Source organism: Gobio gobio, assembly GCF_949357685.1.
Source record: "Gobio gobio genome assembly, chromosome: 22".
In the NCBI taxonomy this organism is placed as follows: domain Eukaryota; kingdom Metazoa; phylum Chordata; class Actinopteri; order Cypriniformes; family Gobionidae; genus Gobio; species Gobio gobio.
In genome coordinates, this window is record NC_137118.1 from 42,159,599 (window position 1) to 42,180,988 (window position 21,390).

The 21,390-nt window shown below is 38.9% G+C and overlaps 1 protein-coding gene across 4 annotated transcripts in view; it reads left to right on the plus strand.

The window, feature by feature from the left end:
• The first annotated feature begins 5,167 nt into the window (after positions 1–5,167).
• pitpnm2 (phosphatidylinositol transfer protein, membrane-associated 2) overlaps positions 5,168–21,390 on the plus strand; it is a 91,288-nt gene continuing 75,065 nt past the window's right edge. For all 4 annotated transcript variants that reach the window (XM_079804983.1, XM_079804986.1, XM_079804985.1 and 1 more), the window contains exon 1: positions 5,168–5,814. The gene's annotated coding sequence lies outside the window, so the exon portion shown is untranslated. The remainder of the gene's footprint in view (positions 5,815–21,390) is intronic.

A 21,390-nucleotide genomic window follows, 5' to 3' on the forward strand; every position in this document is an offset into this window, starting at 1 on the left:
ACAACTGTTTAAGTGTTAAAGGCAAATTCAGCCAAAAAAGGAACGTTCCCTTCTGGATGTATGTAAACAAAGAAGTGTGTGTGTTGCAAACCTGCCAGATTTGTAAGTGGAAAAGCAGAAATGATTTTGAACTTGGGCGGAAGGCAAGATTTTCAGTGAATATCAACTTGATAGTATAGTGACTTTTATTTTATGGGTGATCAACTCCTAAATTTACTTTCTCACAGAACAGTCCTATGGCTTTCGTTGACATTTAAAGGGATAGTTCACCCAAAAATGACAATTTTGTCATCACTCACCTCAGGTAGTTCCAAACCTATATGAGTGTCTGTCTTCTGTTGAAGAAGATATGTTAAAGAATGTCAGTAACCAGACAGTTGACGGCCCCCATTAGCCGCGTTTCCACCGAAATTACCTGGAACAATCAAGCGGCAACCTCCGCTGTCTCTCTTGAAGCCTACATGGAAGTGGCTTCAAGGTGCAGTGTGTACATTTTGTGAATTGCAACCGCTTACCCCTCCCTTTCGAAGCACATAGAGAAGCTACGGTGGCCAACACAGGACAAAGGTGTCGTCGCCTGAGGCCGCAGAGAGTAGCTAGCGCTCTGTAGAGAAGTTTGTCCGTTTAGGGCTACTGTAGAAACATGGCGGTGCAAAATGGCCACTTCACTGTAAAGGGGACCCGCGGTGTGTGTAGATAGAAATGGCTCATTCTAAGGTATTAAAAACATACCGGTTCATTATGCAAGGTCTTTATACACCACTGAAAACAGTTATGTATATTATGTTGCATTTCTGCCTATAGATCCTCATAAATACTACACACTGCACCTTTAAACTGCAATTTATAGACTGGCCGCTAGAGACCGGCTCCAAAAGGGAGTCAAATCTGTATCTCCCCCATGTTAAAATGCCCAACTTAACAGCAAAAAAAGTGGTTTTAAAGTTCTGCTTAATTAAGGGCGTGGCCACTTGAGTGACAGGTGGATTGCCATTCGTCTGCTGTCTGATCAGCTCCACCCGTTCTGCCTCTTTGTCCATTTTCGGTTATCCGTAAGTGATGTGCTGCCGAGATGGCAACGGTCGGCTCCACCCACTTTGGCCTTCAAAAATGCTCTTCAGAAACCTACAGGTGATGTCGCGGACACTAAGTCCATAGTTTTATACAGTCCATGGGAACAATTTGTCCCAGGAATTTTTCTTCCCCAGACCTGTTGCTGCCTGCGTTTCCATTGTGGTCTAAAGTACCATGAAGATTAGGCAAATTAGTCCGGTGACGTGGGACTGTGCGCGACTTTCCAGTTCCCGCTAGATTTGTCCTTCGCATATAAGCTTAATAAAGGCTGATACTCGTCGTCGGCCCATTGGCCGTATTTTAAACTCCATTGTTGATTCGAATAGCAAACAACTCTTTTAAAAATGGTGGTCGTAATAAAATGCTGCGTAAACTCAACCAATCAGCATGTTCAGCGCCCAAGTCCCACCCCCAAAAGTTCCTGAACTTTGATAAAGTACCACACCGTGAGCAGGGACTTTCTGAGGGGGGAACTTCATTTAGACCCTGGTCCTTGCGGTCCAAACACACTGTTAGGCCCGCACGATCAGTCCAACGACGGTTTCCGATAAGCGGTTGAAGCGCATTTGGTCTTTTCAGCGTGGCAGAGTAATTTAGTTCCAATTTATTTTTATCTGACTCCATTTTATCATGACCTCGAATTTAGATTAGAATGTCGATTGGTTATTTGGTCATGTGTATAATAGTTTAACTACACATTTGATTATTCTGTTAATTGAAATTATACCCGTTCATCCGAATTCCAATAACACTTGGAGTCTCGCTTTGAGTTACGATCTCTTTATCACAAACTCGTCAGTCTTGGTCATTAGACAGAGGCGATTGACTATATAGAATATATTATTTAGTCCCCATAGATCTGAACATACTTCATTAAGGCAAGACTATATCTAACCAGAGGCCATGACCATTACTATAGAGCCAAGCTGACCAACTTAACTTCCTCTAATGGTAACTTTGCATAATCGTGCTGTGGTTTCCCACGTATACGTAGTCAGAATAATATTCCATTCATCAGATGTTGAGGCTATGCTATTTAGATTGGTCTAACAACACTGTTGCTCTAAATGGAAAACCCATTGGGCCTATTAGCCTCTACAGTCTAATTATACGTAACTAATGTGTGTTAGTCGGAGCTCTAAAACATCGGCCTGGTGCGCCACTCTGCTTCACCTAAACTGTGTTCTAGTCCGTTACTAACCTGAGTGTAGATTTGCGGTGTTATTGACTTTATGTACATTTATAATGCCAATTACATAATCAACTCAAAGATAATCAATACATACATCAAATGCTCTGAAGAGTAAAAGATGCATACCTGACATCTGAAAATTACATAACGCTGAGTGTCTGAACCCGACCTCGAGCGCTCTCCAACATCTCTTTAAATACTCGGACCAAGACAGAAAATTCTTTCAAATGTAAACATGAGTTCACAATGGGAATTTGCATTAATCATCAAGCCTCCGGACCGGTATTTTACACCTTATATAGGACCGGAGGTAATGCATGGAAGACCAATTGCCGGAGGACACACCCCACCACAGTAAGCACAATATCTCTAAACTCTTAAAACCTTTATTACCTTTGGTTTACTTCTGTGGGAATGAGACCTTTGTAGCAGTCGCACTGAGACGTTTCAAATGACACCAAACATGTATAATACTGTATAGTACTTGTTGGGTGAATTTCAGGTTCTCAACGTGTGGAGAGGGGAATGAAATGTAAATTAATGTGATTGACTCAGTGTGGTTGCATCCCGGGTGGGGATGTTAAATGCACAAGAGAGAGTTCAGATGTTAATTTCCTTTGTTTTCTCAGAGAGTCATCCTCTCTTCCGGCTTTCCAGTTTCTCTAGTCTTACAATACCAAGTACCACCCCAAAGTCCCTATAGTTCCTGAGGAAAGTTCCTGCAGTGGAAACACGGTTATTGTGTGTTTTTGTGTGTGTGTGTGTGTGTGTGTGTGTTCAAGAGAAGAAACTCATACAGGTTTGAAACGGCTTTAATATCTGTAGTAACCATCGACTTTAATGTATGTACACAACTCTATTACTTGAGTAAAAGTAAAAGTACTACTAGTCAAACATTACTCTTACAAGTGAAAGTTGTAATAAATGCACATTATGCCAGTCAGTGATGCTCCATCCGACATGCTAGCATATGACTACCTTAAGCTAATTTAAATACTTGTATAAAAGTTACAAAGCTCTTCACAAAGCTGCTGTCACTTTAAGGACAAATGCACAGATCCAATACACTGATACACATCCGATGTTCTCCGGTTTACTCTTTCTCCCAGACGTTTACATTTTTGAACATTTTATGAGACAACTAAACTAATCTTTAATCTTTTCAGAAAACTGAAACATACTTTTTAAGGATGGCCATGGGTGCACGCACTGTGCCGAGGAACCGCCTTCTTCCATTTTGCTATAAACTGATCAGTGTTCAAAAAATGTTGGGAAACTTCACATGACCCTATACAGGAGTGATTACCGATAGACTGTCTGCAAAAAACAACAACAACAAAAAAATCATTCACTGACTTTCAAAGCTGCTACAGAAACGACTTTCGACTTTGAGGACCTCGATAGAAAATGTAGTGGAGTAAAAAGTATGATATTTGTCTTCAATAGTGAAGTTAAAGTCAAAGTTTCCCCAAAAAAGTAAAGTACAGATACAAGTAAAGTGTACTTAAGTACAGAACTCAAGTAAATGTACTTAGTTACTGTCCACCTCTGTGGAAAAGAGCTGCTTGGACATTTAGCAAAAATCAAACTTTTAAGCATGAAAAATACTTTTAAGTACTTTTACTTTTTGTCTTTTTGAGTAGCTAGTCCCCATCCACTTCCATTGTATAGATTAGAGCAACTTGGAGATTCAACAAATGATCTCGCTTCATATTCCACAGAATAAAGAAATCCATATGGGTCCTTTGAACACAAAGGAAGATATTTTGGAAGTTGTGGGAAACCAGTTTTGGGGCACCATTGACTTCCAAAAGTCATTTTTTTCCTACTACAGAAGTCTAGAGTAGTGCAGGTATGACGTCACTTTGTAGGCCAACCGGTAAGTCGCATCACGCTGGTCCCTCGAGGAAAAACCCAATAAGATTTTCCTTTTGGATTATCGCTAAAAGCAAGCTCTGTGATCAACAAAAGTTTATAAACCTTGCACATTTTGTCCATCAAGATAATTATCACAGATGAACACAACTTTTCTGAATTTTGAAGTCTAAATACAGTCTTCGGAAGTAAGGTAAGCTATAAACGAACTACACCACGGTCGCTCGACTTCAATGTCATCATCACTAAGCTTCCGACAACTCTTCCAGTTTTTATCTTAAAACATTTTCCCAGAAAGTTTGAGTTACACTTGTTTATAAGAGCACATTTATAAGCATAATGAGGCTGTAAAAGCAGACTGAGCTTACCTTTTTGGCCTGATGATGTTTAAACTCCTCAACAGTTGGGTGACCATATTTTGATTACCGAAAACCAGGACACTCGGCCCAGCAATGAGATACTCAAATGATACTCAAAGTTTACTCAAAGATTCCTTATAAATGTCAATACATTTAAATTATGCCCCCTCTGTATGGATGGAAAATTGTTATATTAAGGACAGGACTTGAAAACAGGACGTTTGGTCACCCTACTCAACAGCCTCTGTAGCTTAAAAAAATCTTATGTCGTAGAATAAAACGTAAAAATGTGTTCACCACAGACCTTATTTCAGCCATTTAACCAAAACCCCATTCAAAAAACCCCATTGACTTCAGGACGAGGGAACCGTAAGTGCTAAAATGCTAACTCGGTTCCGCATTTTGGACTACAAAGTGCCATACCTGCACCCCAAAACAGTTACGGTACAAACTTTCTTCAAAATAACACCCTTTGTGTTCAGCAGAACAAAAAATGTATACAGGTTTGGAACAACGTGGTGTTGAGTAAATCATGACAGAATTTTCACTTTTGGGCGAACTGTCCCTTTAAGAAACTTTTACAACAGCGGCGCTTTAGCTATCGCACTACGGCAGGCCGCCGCCAGAGGGCGCTGCCGCGATGGAAAAATAACCCTTGGAGGAAGGGGAGAGGCGACTTTACCATCCAATGATATCGGACCAGAAATGATGCTGCTCGCACTTTCGGTAAAGATAGAAAGAAGGAAAGGACGTGTACGCACTGAAAAGCTAGGTCAAGGTTTTGTAAAAGAGCATAAGCTTTAAATAGACCCACCACAGAACCCACGGGACGTAACGCAAATGCACGGATCAGCATACCTGTACAGTTTTTCCGCCTGCTGTTTTTAAAGGCTCCTCTACATCAGCTGCAGCGGATATAATGATGCAGGAAGCCTCACTAACGCTACTCTATATGCATAGAACAACAATGCAAAGGCAGTGACAGCCGAGCTCTCGTGTGGTTTAACCAGTCCTGTCACTTCCTCTTTGGCGTGTGCATGTTTTGGACTATCTGTCAGTTGTGCGCTGTAATTTAAAACCACAGGACTTTATTTTTGATTACATGGAGCACCGTGTTGGCCTGCTTTCCTGTTTTACTTAGTCGGTTAAACCGGTAGCCAGCTGCTCGCTTATACACAGCTCGAGGAAATTGTGTTGCAGCGACCGGCAGACACCTCGACCTGCAGCGGAGATGTGTGAGAGCTAAAGCCGACGGATATAGATGGCCACGTCGCTCTGCTAAGAGCCGTTTTGAGCTAAAACTCTGCGCCGAAGGTAAGAAAAAACAAAGCCCGCGAAATATCTTCTCGCGCGGTTGTCACGTTTAAAATCCACTTCTCTACGTTCATAATTTTAATTTTAACGGTCGCCTGCGAGTTAGCTAATCACGGCCTTCTCTATCTGTCATTCGTGACCAAAATAAATAATTAAACTCCATAAACCCTGATTTTTTTTTCACGGATTGCCCCATTTACCATTTGGGAGTTATAAGGAGATTAATGTATGTTAGTATTAAAGGGGTTAATTAATTGTGGAAGAGATTATTGTAGTATTTAGACGCTGTAATTGTAGTCTTATCTTCAAGCTTTTACAGTTGTCTAGATTAGATGGGATTCATAAATTGTCCAATCTTCACAGTAGCATGAATAGTTAATGAAGGTTATCACTGGCCAGTCAAATCACTTATCACAGTTTGATATTGTAGTCAAACTCCTGTACCTGTAATAATGTATGCTGTATTAATTATTCATTAGCATTGAATTTATTTATATTTTCATGTATATTTGGCAATATATCTTTAAAGAGCCTTACTTATATCTATTTCTGTGTAATCTATAAATGGGCATGGAAATGTACCATATGTGATTGCCTCAGGAAAGCTGGTTATGAGAGAGAGTTTGGTTTTTGGGGTGTTGAATTTGTGACCTCCTTCTGATGGTCAACAACATTAGTCGACATTAAAAGTTTAGAAGATTAGTGAGCTCTACAAGTGACATTATGTACTGTAAGTACTTCCGTACAACAGATGAATAACTAGCGATTCTGTGCTGTAAATAAGTTATATAACAAGATTTTAGATTCAGAATTAACACTGAAAACCCTGTAAATATGTTTTTATATGGTGATTTACAGGCCAGGAAAGGTCATTTACATTTCTATTTTGAATATACATTTTTCAAATTAGTATCTAATTTCGTCTGCAGTATGATTTTTCTTAATGTGGGAAAACTGGGCTGTCTCAATAGGCTGATACAAATGACACATACTTGACACTCTAACCTGTATTTTTGTGTGCATAATAATAATTGTCCAATAATTGTATAATAATTGTTCTTTTTTTGGGTGGGTGGGGGGTCTCCTTGACGACCTTGTTTGTCTTGGTCTAATCATACCATAAGTTAATGAACTTAGAAATAAGTTACATGGTAAAAGATTAGTTTGGATATAGTTTGGCTTATTCTATCATCTATCCATCAATTTGTTTATCCGTCTCTCCATCCATTCATCCATCCATCATGGTTTCACTAGTTTATTCTACATTTTTTACATTTGATCCCTCAGTCCTAAATATGTGGTTCCATCCTCGATCATCTGTCTTTTATTAAAAAAACACATTGAACACAGTCCGTCCTACTACCCACCCACCCATACACACACACACACACACACACACACACACACACACACACACACACACACACACACACACACACACACACACACACACACACACACACACACACACACACACACATCCATCAATCCATTGTTTCACTGGTTGATTCAATTTTTTTTTTACATTTGATCCCAAGTCCTAAATATGTGTTTCCATCCTCGATCGTCTCTCTTTGATTAATAAACGCATCGAACACAGTCCGTCCTTCCATCCATCCATCCATCATTTCACTGGTTGATTACATTTTTTTTTTACATTTGATCCCAAGTCCTAAATATGTAGTTCCATCCTTGATCGTTTGTCTTTGATTAATAAACACATCGAACACAGTCCATCCATCCATCCATCCATCCATCCATCCATCCATCCATCCATCCATCCATCCATCCATCATGGTTTCACTGGTTGATTCTACATTTTATACATTTGATCCCTAAGTCCTCAATGAAGTTCCATCCTCGATAATCTATTTTTGATTAATAAACACATCGAACACAATCCATCCATCCATCCATCCATCCATCCATCCATCCATCCATCCATCCATCCATCCATCCATCCATCCATCCATCCATCCATCCATCCATCCATCCATCCATCCATCCATCCATCCATCCATCCATCCATCCATCCATCCATCCATCCATCCATCCATCCATCCATCCATCCATCATGGTTTCACTGGTTGATTCTATTTTTTTGAATTCTAAATATGTGTTTCCATCCTCGATCGTCTGTCTTTGATTAATAAACACATCGAACACAGTCCTGCATCATCCAGTAATAATTTCAGTCTTGTCAAGATAATTGGGACGTTCTTCATGTCTTAATTGCAGGGTCACAATTATCTTGTCATGGAATTGTTAATTTTAGCTGCTATTCCACATCGGAGGCTCTTTTTGCCGTGCGCGCGCAGGACACTCCCTTTCGCTAGCAACCTACATTTTTAGTTAGCGAGACCTCATAGTTTGCCATGTTCTTTTCAAGCACATCGATGGAGAGGAAAAAATCCTTCCCTGTATCTAATTATCTTGCCAAAATGATTAGGTTTGTCCTTAATGAATCCTGTTATGAAGCAGCCATCGTAGAAAGAATGAGTCAGAGTATTGATTGCCTTCCACTCCCCTCCGCCCCGGCCGGAGAACGCCTGCTAATGGCTGCAGCTCTGGCAGGGATGTATGGGTGGACGGTGGCGAGGCAGGCCGCTGCCAGGCTCGTGACAGCATGCCGATATGACCCCGACACCGTCAGCAGCGGATTGTTGCCACACCGGAGAGGAGGAAGCGAAACAACACGGCGACACTACGCAGTCGCATCTTGTTATTTATAGCCACATAGTAAACACTGAAATGTATTCCCTCCAAACAAGGCAACCGAGCATGCTATGGGCCACAAAGCTGCTACAGAACATACGTGTGTTCGTACGATCCCAGGAAGTGTGTTATCCATCGTGTTATTACTGTGAAGGAGCCATTGGCTTTTTCTTGGGTAACATTTAGCCATGATTTGAGACATTTTATATCACAATAACTGGATATATTACAGTAGAGTTATCTTTGCTGGAAAATCAACTCAACATTTTTTTTTTTTTACAATTAAATACTTTAAATATACTTAAAAAGATGACAAATGAATGCCCGGTAGCGAATCAAAGCAGCATAACATAACAGCTGTGCGTTTTATGTAATGCTTTTTTCCTTTTTTTTTGTTTTTTAAACTTTAGTAATTAGAATGAAAAGTATCATGTAAAAATGTCTCCCAATAAAAACAGTTTACACAAAAATATTAAGCTGCAAAAACATTACCAACTTTGATAATAATAAGAACCATTATTAATAATTGAGTAGCCTACCAATAATAACTGATAATTATTAAGCAGCAAATCAGCATATTAGAATGGATTAAAATAAAAGTAACACTTAAAGGCACAGTGTGTAAGCTTCGCCGCATGCGAGTTGTAGTCTTGACTTTTCACCGCCACAGCCCATGGAAAGGAATCCGCCAGACTCGGGCAGAAATCATGTTCAGAAATGAGCGAATATATTAAAGTTTTATTAATGTTGCTGTGGTATGAAGCAGGATGCACCGAGAGCTCTTGGGAGTGAATGCTAATGAGAGAGACCTGCGTGAAACACCGGTTTCAGAGCTTTTATTCTGCTTATACTGCAGTCGCCGCTTCCGCTTTTTTGGGGTAACGCAGTGCTGTTTTACATGCTTAAAATTATCATACTAAATACATTTGAGTGTGTTGAATGTTATGTTATAACGATGCCGCGTTCGCTCAGTGGCTGAAATGAGTGACTTCATATTGATAAAACAGGATGACTAAATGACGGTTGCTAAATGACATATTTAAAATATGTTGTATGATGGAGAAAGCTCTCTCTGATTATGCTATTTTAGCCTCTTGACAAAATAGTGTTTTCTCTGAGGCATGGTAAAAACGCTACTCGTGGTGAATCAAGAAAACAAGTGATTCAAAGAATAAGACTAACCGTGTTGCGCTGTATATAAAATGATTCGTTTTCTGTTGATAAATGTATGTTGCTCGCCTGTTTAATATAATGCATATTGTATTAAAGCGTCTTTGGTGTTTCCATGGTTTCTACAGAAATCAAGGGTAATGGGGATATGACGTCATTGCAACGCAAGGACACGATTTGTAACACTGGTTAAAAGAGCTGATTTCTCTGGATTTAAACATTGTTTGAAACATTTGGGATAATATAAGTACATAGGTCAACAAAATATATAACATTGTACTCTTTTGGATCGATTTTAATAAAAAAATCTTACATATTGTGCCTTTTAAGTTAAAAACAATAGACTTTAAAACTGTAATATGATATCAAAATTTGCTAAATTACTTTGAATCCATTGTAAAGTAGCTGATATATGAACTAATGTAATCGTATATAAATAGATTATGTCCCATCTGAGACACACATTTCAGAGTGGATGGTAGTTTTTGTGTTGTTGTAGCGATGTAGTATAAACTGGGTAAACCCAGCTCGATCTGCCGGTGATTTGATTTCGCCCTACAGCTCAAGGCCTGTTCACACCGGGACGATTTTCACGCGCGTTTATCGCTGACGTTTAAGGCCTTGTGACTAAACAAAGGGCTCCAATGTGAGTGTGCACACCGACGCGCAAAACGGCAGACGTAAAAGCGTCATTTAAAAAAAAAAGAAGCCTCGAGTTTGTTTTATTATTTTGACGTGGCGCGTTAAAAACTGTCCGACCAATGAGATCAGTGCTTTTGTTCACGTGCCTGGAGCTGCTGAAGTGACAGTAAAACACGACTTGGTGGCTCTCAAGCACAAAACGGTCTTGCCGAGCACACATTGATACGACGAAGAAGTAGTAAGTAGACAAAGAAGAAGATGAGCTGCTAATGCTGCTTGCCAGTTAGCAAAAGTGTGTGAATGGTTTTGGCCATAGACATATGTCGATGGTTTTGGCAAGCACGTAAAAACTGTCTCTCTTCTTCTGCGTGACAAGCGAGTGCCAGAAGCGTAAAGTGCCGCAGCACCACCTTGTGTACCTGGAGCGCCATCTACTGAATGTGCACATTCACTCGGCGCATCGGCAGTGAAAATCACTTGGGTATGAACACTCAAGACGCGCCGAAAAACGTCACGAAAAACGCTGGCGATAAGCGCACACGATATTCGTCCCGGTGTGTACAGGCCTTCAGGCTGGAAACCTGTACATATTTCTATCCTGCTTCTGTTACAAATTTGCTGGGACCAATCACAAATCGGCTTATCCACCTGCCGCGCTATTGGCGGGTTTAACACAATGACGGATCGAGAAGCGATGGATCGTTGGTCTGATTGGTTGAAGGACTACCCAATTGTGTACAGAGTCATTTGAACTATGCCCGTTGTTCACGCGTCTCCTGTGTGTGCAGTAGAATATACAGAGCAGACTCCTCAGACTAATGTTCAATCTTAAAAGATTGAGCTTGGTCTGTTGATAGCCAGATAAGCTGTAGTATAAACTGTATAGCCAAATCTCTTCCGGGTTGACTTGTTTATACCCTTGTATTGTACATATCCTCAGTGTGTGGGGTAATGCATTACAAGTAGGGCTGTAATCTCCCAGTCGATTATTAGTCGATACGTTCTGGCTCGACCAAAATTCCGATTTTTGGCCTCGTTCATTTCATCAGTTTAGCCGTGTTCATTTCATCAGGTGGAAAGCACTAACTGCTAATGAGGGTGTTTTCAGAGCAGCCCTGTTTCACAGGTAACAGTCTGTCTTCAGAACACCCCCCTTGTTTTCACTTCTTTTGGATTAGCCCAACCCACTGGAGAAGAGAGACTGAAGTAACGTTAGGCTACTTTGCTGTAGGCTATTTTGTATATTTAATTGTGAGAGCGTTTTCCTAGTCAGTCCTCTTCTACCATGTCAACAAAGACGTATTTTTTAAAATAGAAAATGGGGAAAAAAGACGAATGCAAATTTTGCAAGCAGCAGTTTGCATATCACAGCTCGACGACAAACATGTCATATCACCTAAAAACGGTAAGCTAACTTGTCTGCGTTAGGTTGCCCCGTCTGTTTTGAGTACGCTATATGAACATATCAGAATTGCCATATTTCAATGTTTTTTTATTTGGAGCCTAATGCGCGATGCATGTGGCCACTGTTTGTATTAGTTTTGAGCCTATGCTTTATTTTTCAGTTATACACTTTATTTAGTTTCTGCTCTTGATCTGGCTTGTTTAATAAATATTCATTTTTTATTAAGACGGACGTGCCTTTTGTGTTTAAGAGTAAAAGCTTTAAGTTAATAGTCTATTCGTGTCTCAGCCGCGAAGCTGAGCTGATCCTATGTTTGAGCTGCACAGAGCGGCTGAAATGATATTGTCTGTCAGTTATTATAATTCATATGACAAAAACAATTGTCTAAATTATGTTGCATATTCCTCAAAAGTTCTTGTGATATCACTAGTTGACAACATAGTAACAGTTACTATATTTTGGGAAATCATAGGCTATGAAATTGCGCAGGTGCACGTGATGCAACACTGTCAGAGCCGACAGACTCGTGTGTCAGACTCATTTCAGTACAAAATAATCAGGTCAAAAACTATTTAATATACTGCAAATAGCCTACTAGTTTTTTATGTTTATTTATAATTCATTTAGGCAGACAACAAGGCTACCAAGTACTGCGCACAGTGCGCAGCTAATTCATATAATTTTTTTTTCTTTTTCCTGACGTCATTTTTTAGTCAATTTTTTTTTAGTCGAAAATTTCAGGACTTCAGTCGACCAAGATTTTCTTTGGTTGATTACAGCCCTAGTTACAAGTAACCCGTGTTACATAATCCGATTACCTTTTTCAATTAACAAGTAAAGTAATGCATTACTTTTAAATTTACATCAAAAAATTTTCAAGTAGGTAACACAAATTACTTTATTTTCCCATACATTTACTGACAACTCTCTCGTCCCCATGTAGAGAGAAATTTGAATTTAGTGCAGAGGCGTTGTGTGCACTGTGTAAACATGAGGGTTATTGTAGATCTAGAGTAAATGTGAGCATGCATTTACTCACCTCACTTTCACAGAAACAGATTAACTATTCCTCAGAATGATAAAAACAGTAAAATGCAAATTTGCAATTATTAAATATGCTAAATAATAAAAATATACTTTATGTATTTAATCTCACTTTATTAACCAGTGTCTTTCCTGCTAACCATCAATGAATCAATCCAACCATATGAATAAGCAAAAATGACATTTGTGTTTCATTTTAATTTATTGCTGAAGAGTCATTCAACTTTCAATGTGACAGGGCCTTTACATTTGCCAAAAATGTAGCTTTTTTTTTTTTTTGTTATTAAAAAACAAGCAAGCCGACTCCAGGTGAGCAAAAGCTACTCAAAAGTAATGTAACACATTACTTTCCATAGGGCGTAACACAATATTATAATGCTCTATTTTTAAATAACTTTACCCAACACCGCATATCATCATACCGCCCAGTCCTAGCCCTTTCTTTACAAATATATGAATGCAAACACAAAATCTTCGCCCGTGTGATATGACTGACAGTCGTTGGCGTACAATGGAATCTGTTAACCCGTGTAACAGTAGCACTTTTCCCTCGAGCGGGCAGAGAGTGTAACGGAGACGCTCGACCCTCTCGTCTCCAGACACTATATCTCTCAGGTGAGACCATTAATAAATGAAGTGTGTAGGTTTATGTGCGAGCGCTTTGTATCATGTTTAGTATAGCTTGTTCCGGATCTCCTTGAGGATTCGTTCATCCATCAGTCATTCTGGCATTGATGCGTCCTGTTCTATTTCTTGCTGGATTTTCTTGGCGAAGGTTTCCACTGGGCACCACTGGTCTCTCCGCTTCCACATATACCCATTGTGCTCGTTAATAAGCGTACTGGAGCAGGAAATGTGTTGGTGTTGGCAGAAGAGCTGTGTGGGCATATGCTTGGGTGTTTTTATATAACTTACAGAAAGTTACAAATAACCATACCATCTCCATCGACACCTCTATTCCCTATTCTGCTCATTAGTCAGCTCATGCGATCTGGAAGAGTTGATTCCCGCAGTCGACAAGATGAACGGCATCTGCATGCTAGATCTGTTTTAGATGGATCTGTAACCTGACAGAATGATCGTGGGATCTTCATGGAATAGTTCACCCAAAAAATTGTGGATGAATAATGTCTTATCAGACTTGGTTATTTTTTTAACACAAAATGAAGGATTTTGAAGCTCCAAAAAATACAAAAGCCCTCTGCTCGTTGTGCATTATATTTCGAGTCTTCTTTTGTGTGATAACTTGAAACATTTTGTCATTATTGACCTCAAATTTGCAGCTCTCAAAGCTAATATTGATTCTTCCAAATCTGGAGCAAATAATGTCATATATTTGGTCTGTTCCTCAAACTAAGCTATCATATGGCTTTTAATATAGTGTGCAAGTGATATGATTTACTTTAATTGTGTTTTTGGAGTGATGGTCACCATAAACTAAAAATAGAATTGAAAAGACGTAAAAAAATGACCGTACAGGCTGGGATTGATGTGAGGACGAGTAAATAATGATTGCATTTCATCTGAGGGCGAACTATCCCTTCAAACACACCAGAAGCCTCTGTGTGTTGAAATTTTACCATCCGCTGACCTCGTCCCAATTTCACAAATGGAAAAGTTGCATAGGACCATCCCCAAGCGGTATTGCGCTCATGCTGCTTGTGACGGCAAAGCCAAACGTCGGTGTCTTTTGAAATTTTAATAGTGTTTGTCCGCCCCACTTACAGTAATAGACTTGGAAAGGCAATACACTGAAAGGACCACTCTATTAGTATGGACTTACCTGCTTCAACCTCTTTTGTGACATCAGTACTTCAGGTTTTTGTTTGTGTGCGGGCAATAGCCGTTCTCCACAAAGCAGAGCGCTATTATTAATGAATGCAATCAGGAAATGGCCAGTTGGTCTTAATAGGTGCCTAATCTTGGTAACAAATGGGTCCGTGGTTTTGAGGTTTTTGTCATTATGGGCTCGGAACGGCGTGTCTGCGAGAAGAATAAGAAGAACTGTATATTTCTCACTTTTTGCACTTGGAGCCCGTTCGACAGCTAATGGTTTTAGGCTGTGTGTGGCGCTCTGAGGCCACGCCCACTGCCAACCTAAAGAAGTGACTGATAAACAGATGCAATATATATTCAATATGTTTGGAATGTATTTCCAATGATTTAGCTGACAGTGTAAAATGAATCAACTTTGTAAATATTGCAGTTTGATTTTAATGTACAGTACTTTTAAGACCATTAAGTGGTAAAACATTAAAATAAGGTTTTATTTGGCAACAATAGTCAACTACATGAGTAAACATGTACTAACAATATTCACAAGCATTTATTATATTATTTATATAATTTAGCAATACATTGTTCAAATCTAATACTGTATTTGTTAATATTATTTAATGGTCCTGAGCTAACATGAACAAGCAATGAACAGTTGCATTTTTATAACTATTAAAATTAGCAAAGATTAATAAATACTGTAACAAATTTATTGCTTATTGTTAGTTAATATAGGTTAACGCATTAACTGATTTACCCATTACGTTTTCTAAAGATTGTGTCTCATTAAGTTCATTTTATTATCCATTCTTTTCTTGCAACTGTCAAATGTTTTTAGAGGTTTTTTATTATTTTATTTAAATATAATTGTCCAAAAACTAATAATTTCAATTTATTGATTCAAAACTCTGATTATATAAGTTTGCGTCATATCGCAAAAATTTTCACAAAAGTCCCTGTGACATTTGTCATCTATTAAAATGTTAATGATTCAGATCTAGGGCTGCATGATATTGGAAAAAAAAATTACATTTTGTTTTTCTGCAGTGTATATTTTGATATGAAAACAGTTTCACCAGATGAACAGAGAATAGAGCGCTATGAATCGTTCTTCACACACACACACACACACACAGTAACTGAAATTTAAAACTGTTTGCTCTATAAACTGCTGCGCACTGTGACTCCGTGTTCAAGCGCATCATTCAGCACACGGGATACGCATAAGTGCTTTATGCCGTTCTGTCTTGGAGCCTTTCATTTTATAATACTTTTGCACAATGAAAGAATATTAATAGAATATTAATCTTGTTCTGTCTTACCTATGTTGTTGCTTCATTAAAAAGCTTTGCTATACATTTAAAATAAATTTCTTTTAATTTGATAGTATTTGTAGTATATATACATTTTCCTTGTTTATCAGTTTTTTGACATTACACATTTTAGCACAAAAGCCTAAAATACTTTCTTGACTGTTGTCATGTCATAAGCTGTCATTAGATTACTGTGTGAATTTGTGGATGTCCCAATCAGGATGTGGAATTTTATATATTTTGGTTGCAGTTGTGAGGTAATAAAAATGTAACTGGTTGTGTAAAATAGGCACATAATATTGAAATATTGATCGATGTACCCCTGAATCGTATCGTAATTATATTGCATAACTTTTTGTGGGTTCTGAAAATATTGTATCGCTGACTATGAGAATCGATATTGTATCGAATCGTGATGAACCGTCCGATTTACACCCCTACCCCTATGGCATGTTTGTGTCTCTCTTACACAAAATCTGTCAACAAATTCTGATCCGCTATCACAATTCAATAGGGTAAATGTACCGATTAAGAAACTTACCACATGTGGCACTGATGCTAGGGCATTTTGGAAAAGGTAATGGAAAATAAAGTTATTTCCCCCCATTTACCAATTTCGATGTTATTTAATGACATTATCATTACTGAAAAAGTCTCGGATGGCTTCACTTCTAAACCATCACTTTATTAATGCAACCCATACAGTTTCAATATCAAACCTAAATCCAGTCTCAATGGACACTTCGGTTACAGCCTCAGCAGATCTCAAACTTTCTCCATCAAGCAACAGTGCTTTTCTCCTTTACGCCTCTTTCCACCTCTGAAGTCCAGGATGAACTCACTAAGCTGAATACAAATAAATCTGCTGGCCTTGATGGTCTTAATCCCATATTCTTAAAAGCAGCAGCCCACATTATTGCCGTCTCCATTACAAAACTATTTAACATGTCCCTACAGCTCTCAGAGGTCCCTACTGATTGGAAATCAGCCATAATTTTTCCACTCTTCAAAGGGGGTTCTGAATCTGACCCGCATTGTTATCGCCCAATTTCCATCCTACCATGCCTTGCTTAAGTTCTTGAGAAGCTTGTCCAAAAACAGTTAAATTATTTCCTGGATCAAAATCATACATTGTTTGACATGCAATCTGGTTTTTCGGACGGGACATGGGTGCATAACAGCCACCACAAAGGTCCTTGATGATGTAATTACAGCAGTAGACAGTAAGCAGGTCTGTATTGCCACCTTTATAGACCTCACCAAGGCCTTTGACTCCGTCGACCATAGGATCCTTTTACATAGGCTTTCCAGTATTGGTCTGTCCACCTCTAGCTGTGATTGGTTTGCCAATTATCTCACCAACCGTGTCCAGCAAATGAAGGTTGAAAACATCACGTCAGACCCACTTATCCTTTCTAAAGGTGTGCCTCAAGGCTCCATCGTGGGCCCAACCCTTTTTTCTATCTACATCAATGATAGAGCCAAAGCTGCTGGCACCTCCCGAATTCACCTTTATGCAGATGACACCATTTTGTACTCAGTTGGTCCCTCTCCCAATGCTGCGGAGCAGTTTTTTGACAATCTCCACCTACGTATTAACACCAGTAAGACAAAATGCATCCTCCATCACCTGCATGAACGGTATGGCTCAGTAGTATTTCGAAACATATAAATATCTAGGCATCTGGTTGGATTCATCCCTGTCATTCATTACACACATTATAACCTTCAATCAAAAGTCAAAGCTAGACTAGCCTTTCTTTTTCGCAATAAAGCTTCCTTTACTCATGCAACCAAATGAACCCTTGTTAAGATGACAGTACTGCCAATTTTGGACTATGGCGATATTATCTACAGAATGGCACCGAACACAGCCCTAAAAAAAACTTGATACACTCTATCACTCCGCCATCCGTTTTGCCACTAATGCCCCCTTTCACACTCATCACTGTGACCTGTATAAACTGGGGGGTTGGCCCTCCCTTCATACCCAGCGTCTCCATCATTGGTTTCTCTTTATATACGAGACAATCTTGGGCAAGACACCTTACTATCTGTCATCTCTCCTTCATGCCGCTCATAACACCTATCATACAAGATCAAGTAATTTTATTAAGTTTAGTACCCCCTCTACTTCTACTTCCTTTGGACGTAATGCGTTCCGCTTTGCGGCAGTCCATGACTAGAACATACTACAAAATACTCTGAAACTTACGTCTCTGATTCCAACCTCCACCTTTAAGCAGAACCTCCAAAACACCATAGTCGACTCTTGTTCCTGCTGATAATCCTGAACCATATTAATACACACTTACTTAAGCACTTTATTAATTTTTTATTTATTATTAAAACATTTTTCTTCTTCTTTGCTGTCTACTTCTTTTAATTGAATTGCTTGTTCTATGTGTCGTGTATGACTATATACAGTATGTTTCTAATTTATTTCTGTAGCCTCTTGGCCAGGTCATGTTTGTAAATGAGAAGTGGTTCTCAAACAGTTTACCTGGATAAATAAAGGTTAAATAAATTAAAAAAGCTCAAGTACCCATTAAGCACACTACTATCTTTGAGCTCAGATTATAAAAAAAATAAATAAAAAAATTATCATCCTACTTGAAGTCTTAACAAATTGGTGCGTTTGTTACTATATACCTCCTGTAATGTCAAGCTAATCAGACCATTGCCCACTGAGATATGGATATTCATGTGTTCACACTGTCTGGCGGCCATTTTGAAAACTGTCTGAAAACTTTTACCAAAAGAGTAGCCCCTTAAATGTGCATTTTTTTTTAGACGTTTAAGCCTTTATTTTCTAAAATTTTAACTTCTTACTGCAAAATTAAGAGATTAATTTTTAGACTTTTGCATATTATAACCTGGAACCTGGATGTGGGAAATTATTACAGTTAGATCCAAAAGATAGTTTTAGCAACATAGCGCAGGTGCTACTGAACATTGTTAGCTTACTAGCTGTTTAAGACTGTGTGCTACACTAATATATTACTTCACAGGCATTGCTGGCTTGTACTTTTAAATTCATTATATTATACAGTTACAGTTTATTGATGTTCTGTGGTTTTACACTGCTGTATTTTTTTTAAAGACTTCATATTATTGCAAGGTGAGCTTAAAGGGGCACTACTATAAAAATCACAGCTTCAGTGGGATATCAATAAGAAAAAGTATAATTTCATAGATATTTTCGATTATAGCTGTTCATATTAAAATATGTATGAACTTAATACATGACCTAGATTATTTATTTAGGAAAATTGTCCCTTTTAAATGTAATTTACTAATATTTATTTATTAAAAAAAGGTTTGCTGTTCCAATAAAGCTCAGTGTGCTCCCTTTAAGCTCATCCACATTAAACGTCTATGGAAATACTTCATAAACAGACTTTAAATATTAACTCATGGTTGTCACTTCAAGTTAATCTTTATAAAATTATTCTTTAAAAATGTTGTTTAAAATAAACAAGAATTTCCCCCAAAAAACATGTTGTGAGCTTAATGGCAACAGGGGTGTAAAGGGTACAAACATGTCCCCGTTAAGCACAGCCAGACTTTTTGCTTTTAATGATGTATATCTTAATTTAGATGCGTTTGTCATTTAAAATAAAATATTATTGTGAGAGATTAATATTTTATTTTACCATAACTTCTTGTATTCAAACCAATACCCTGTGCACTAAAATGTCTCAATGTAGATTTTGATGAGCTTAAGGTACGTTTACCCTAGTTGTGTTAAACTGTTGTATGTGCTGGAGTTTGTAGATGAGTCTATTTAGTTTTCGTGTGAGGTTTGTGTTTAATCTCCTGGCTGTGAAATGATACTCAATATCAAACACCTGATGCAGTATTCAACAGTGCAATCGATTTCTCAAGCTTCAAGTTATGCTAATTTCACATAAAAATCAATGCCAGCCCAAGATGTTCTGTTCTACAAACTGATTTTTCATATTTGCTCTGCCCTTTGAATATTTGCACGCAGGTTAATGTTGAAACATTAAAACTGCATCAAAACTGCAGTATTTCCATTTATGGTTTTCATCATTACCAGCTAATGGAAGCCAGAAACACCAGCTAGTCGATTAGCTGCATTGATGCTGGAGTCTGTGCCGAGGCTTCTGCGATTCGGCCGAGTTTCTCTCAGAGTTCATATCTGATAGTAGCCTGGATATCAGCCGAATTTAGCCCCGCCCACAATTTTTTTTGCTCGGGCAATTCGGTCTGGACTCGCTCCATAGAGGAGTAATTATGCCCGAACAGAAACTGTTCGGACCAATGAAATTGTCAGGGCGGGCTTTAGACGATGATGGACAGATGATAAACAGTAACGTAATCATCCACGTCATCGAAGGCTCTTGGGTTGAATTTGCTCTTATCCTATACGGAGAACTTGTTCGTATATGCGTTCACCTTCACTATTTCTCTCAGAAACGATGATCGTGTTGGTAAGTACTCTGTGTATCCTTAAATTATTTTATTACTGGCAAAGATCGTTTACACTCATCTTTTTCTTGTAACGTTACTTAATCCAGCGTGCGTGCAGACAGGGTTTCCAAGTGTTTTTGCAATGTCGCGCACAATTGCTACTCAAAACTATAGCCCAAAACAATAACTTTCCGGGGGGTTCTCCGGAAAAAAATGGCGTTTGGTTGGCAAAATATGTTATTTTGGCAAGGTTGCCTGCTAAAATTCGCATTCCTGGGTTTATATAATCACATAATTGGGGTCGCTTCAACCCGCGGACATGGAGAAAAACACGGACTTGGCAACACAGTGCAGTTGAGTTCTGTTGACATTTGACAACTAACGTTACGCGTCGCTCCGTTGCTCTGATTGGTTGTGGGTCTATCCAATTGTGGTCTTTCCTGGCTCGGTTGAAACACGCCCCATAATCAAAGCTCAATGGAGCGGTACCAGACTCATATTCTGACTACAATTGAGTATGGCCACGCCAGGCTAATCTGATAGGGTACCAGGGCCAGTGGAATTTTCCCTCCACCGCACACAGCGACCCGTTTACGACATCTCCCCTTTCATCATTCTGTCGAAACAGCCTTGTTGCTCACTTGCTAAGCGATTTGCATTTTATTGTGAGGTTTTTAGATTTGCATTTGTTATCACAGCAGGTATTTGCAACGCAAAGCAACGCAGGAGGAGAATAGATAGAGTTGGGAAAAGATTGCCATTGATAAATTTTGTGCTTCGCATCAGCGTATCACTGAACCGGGTCTAAAATGATATGTTCTCAGCATACAGGTGTCATATTTGCATATATTTATCCCTATCATGGCTACCTACCTATGATTTTCTTTGGTTGATATGTGTTTGGTTGCATTTGTATGTCACTGTGTTTTTGCATTTTCCCTCCTAGCCACGTTATTTGTTCCTCCCCATTACCCAACAGCATATCAGCAGTCGCATCATGTATCCACCTTATGAAACTCATGCATTATACCCCGAGCCCCCTAATGTGCTCCGCCAACACCAGCGACGTACCAT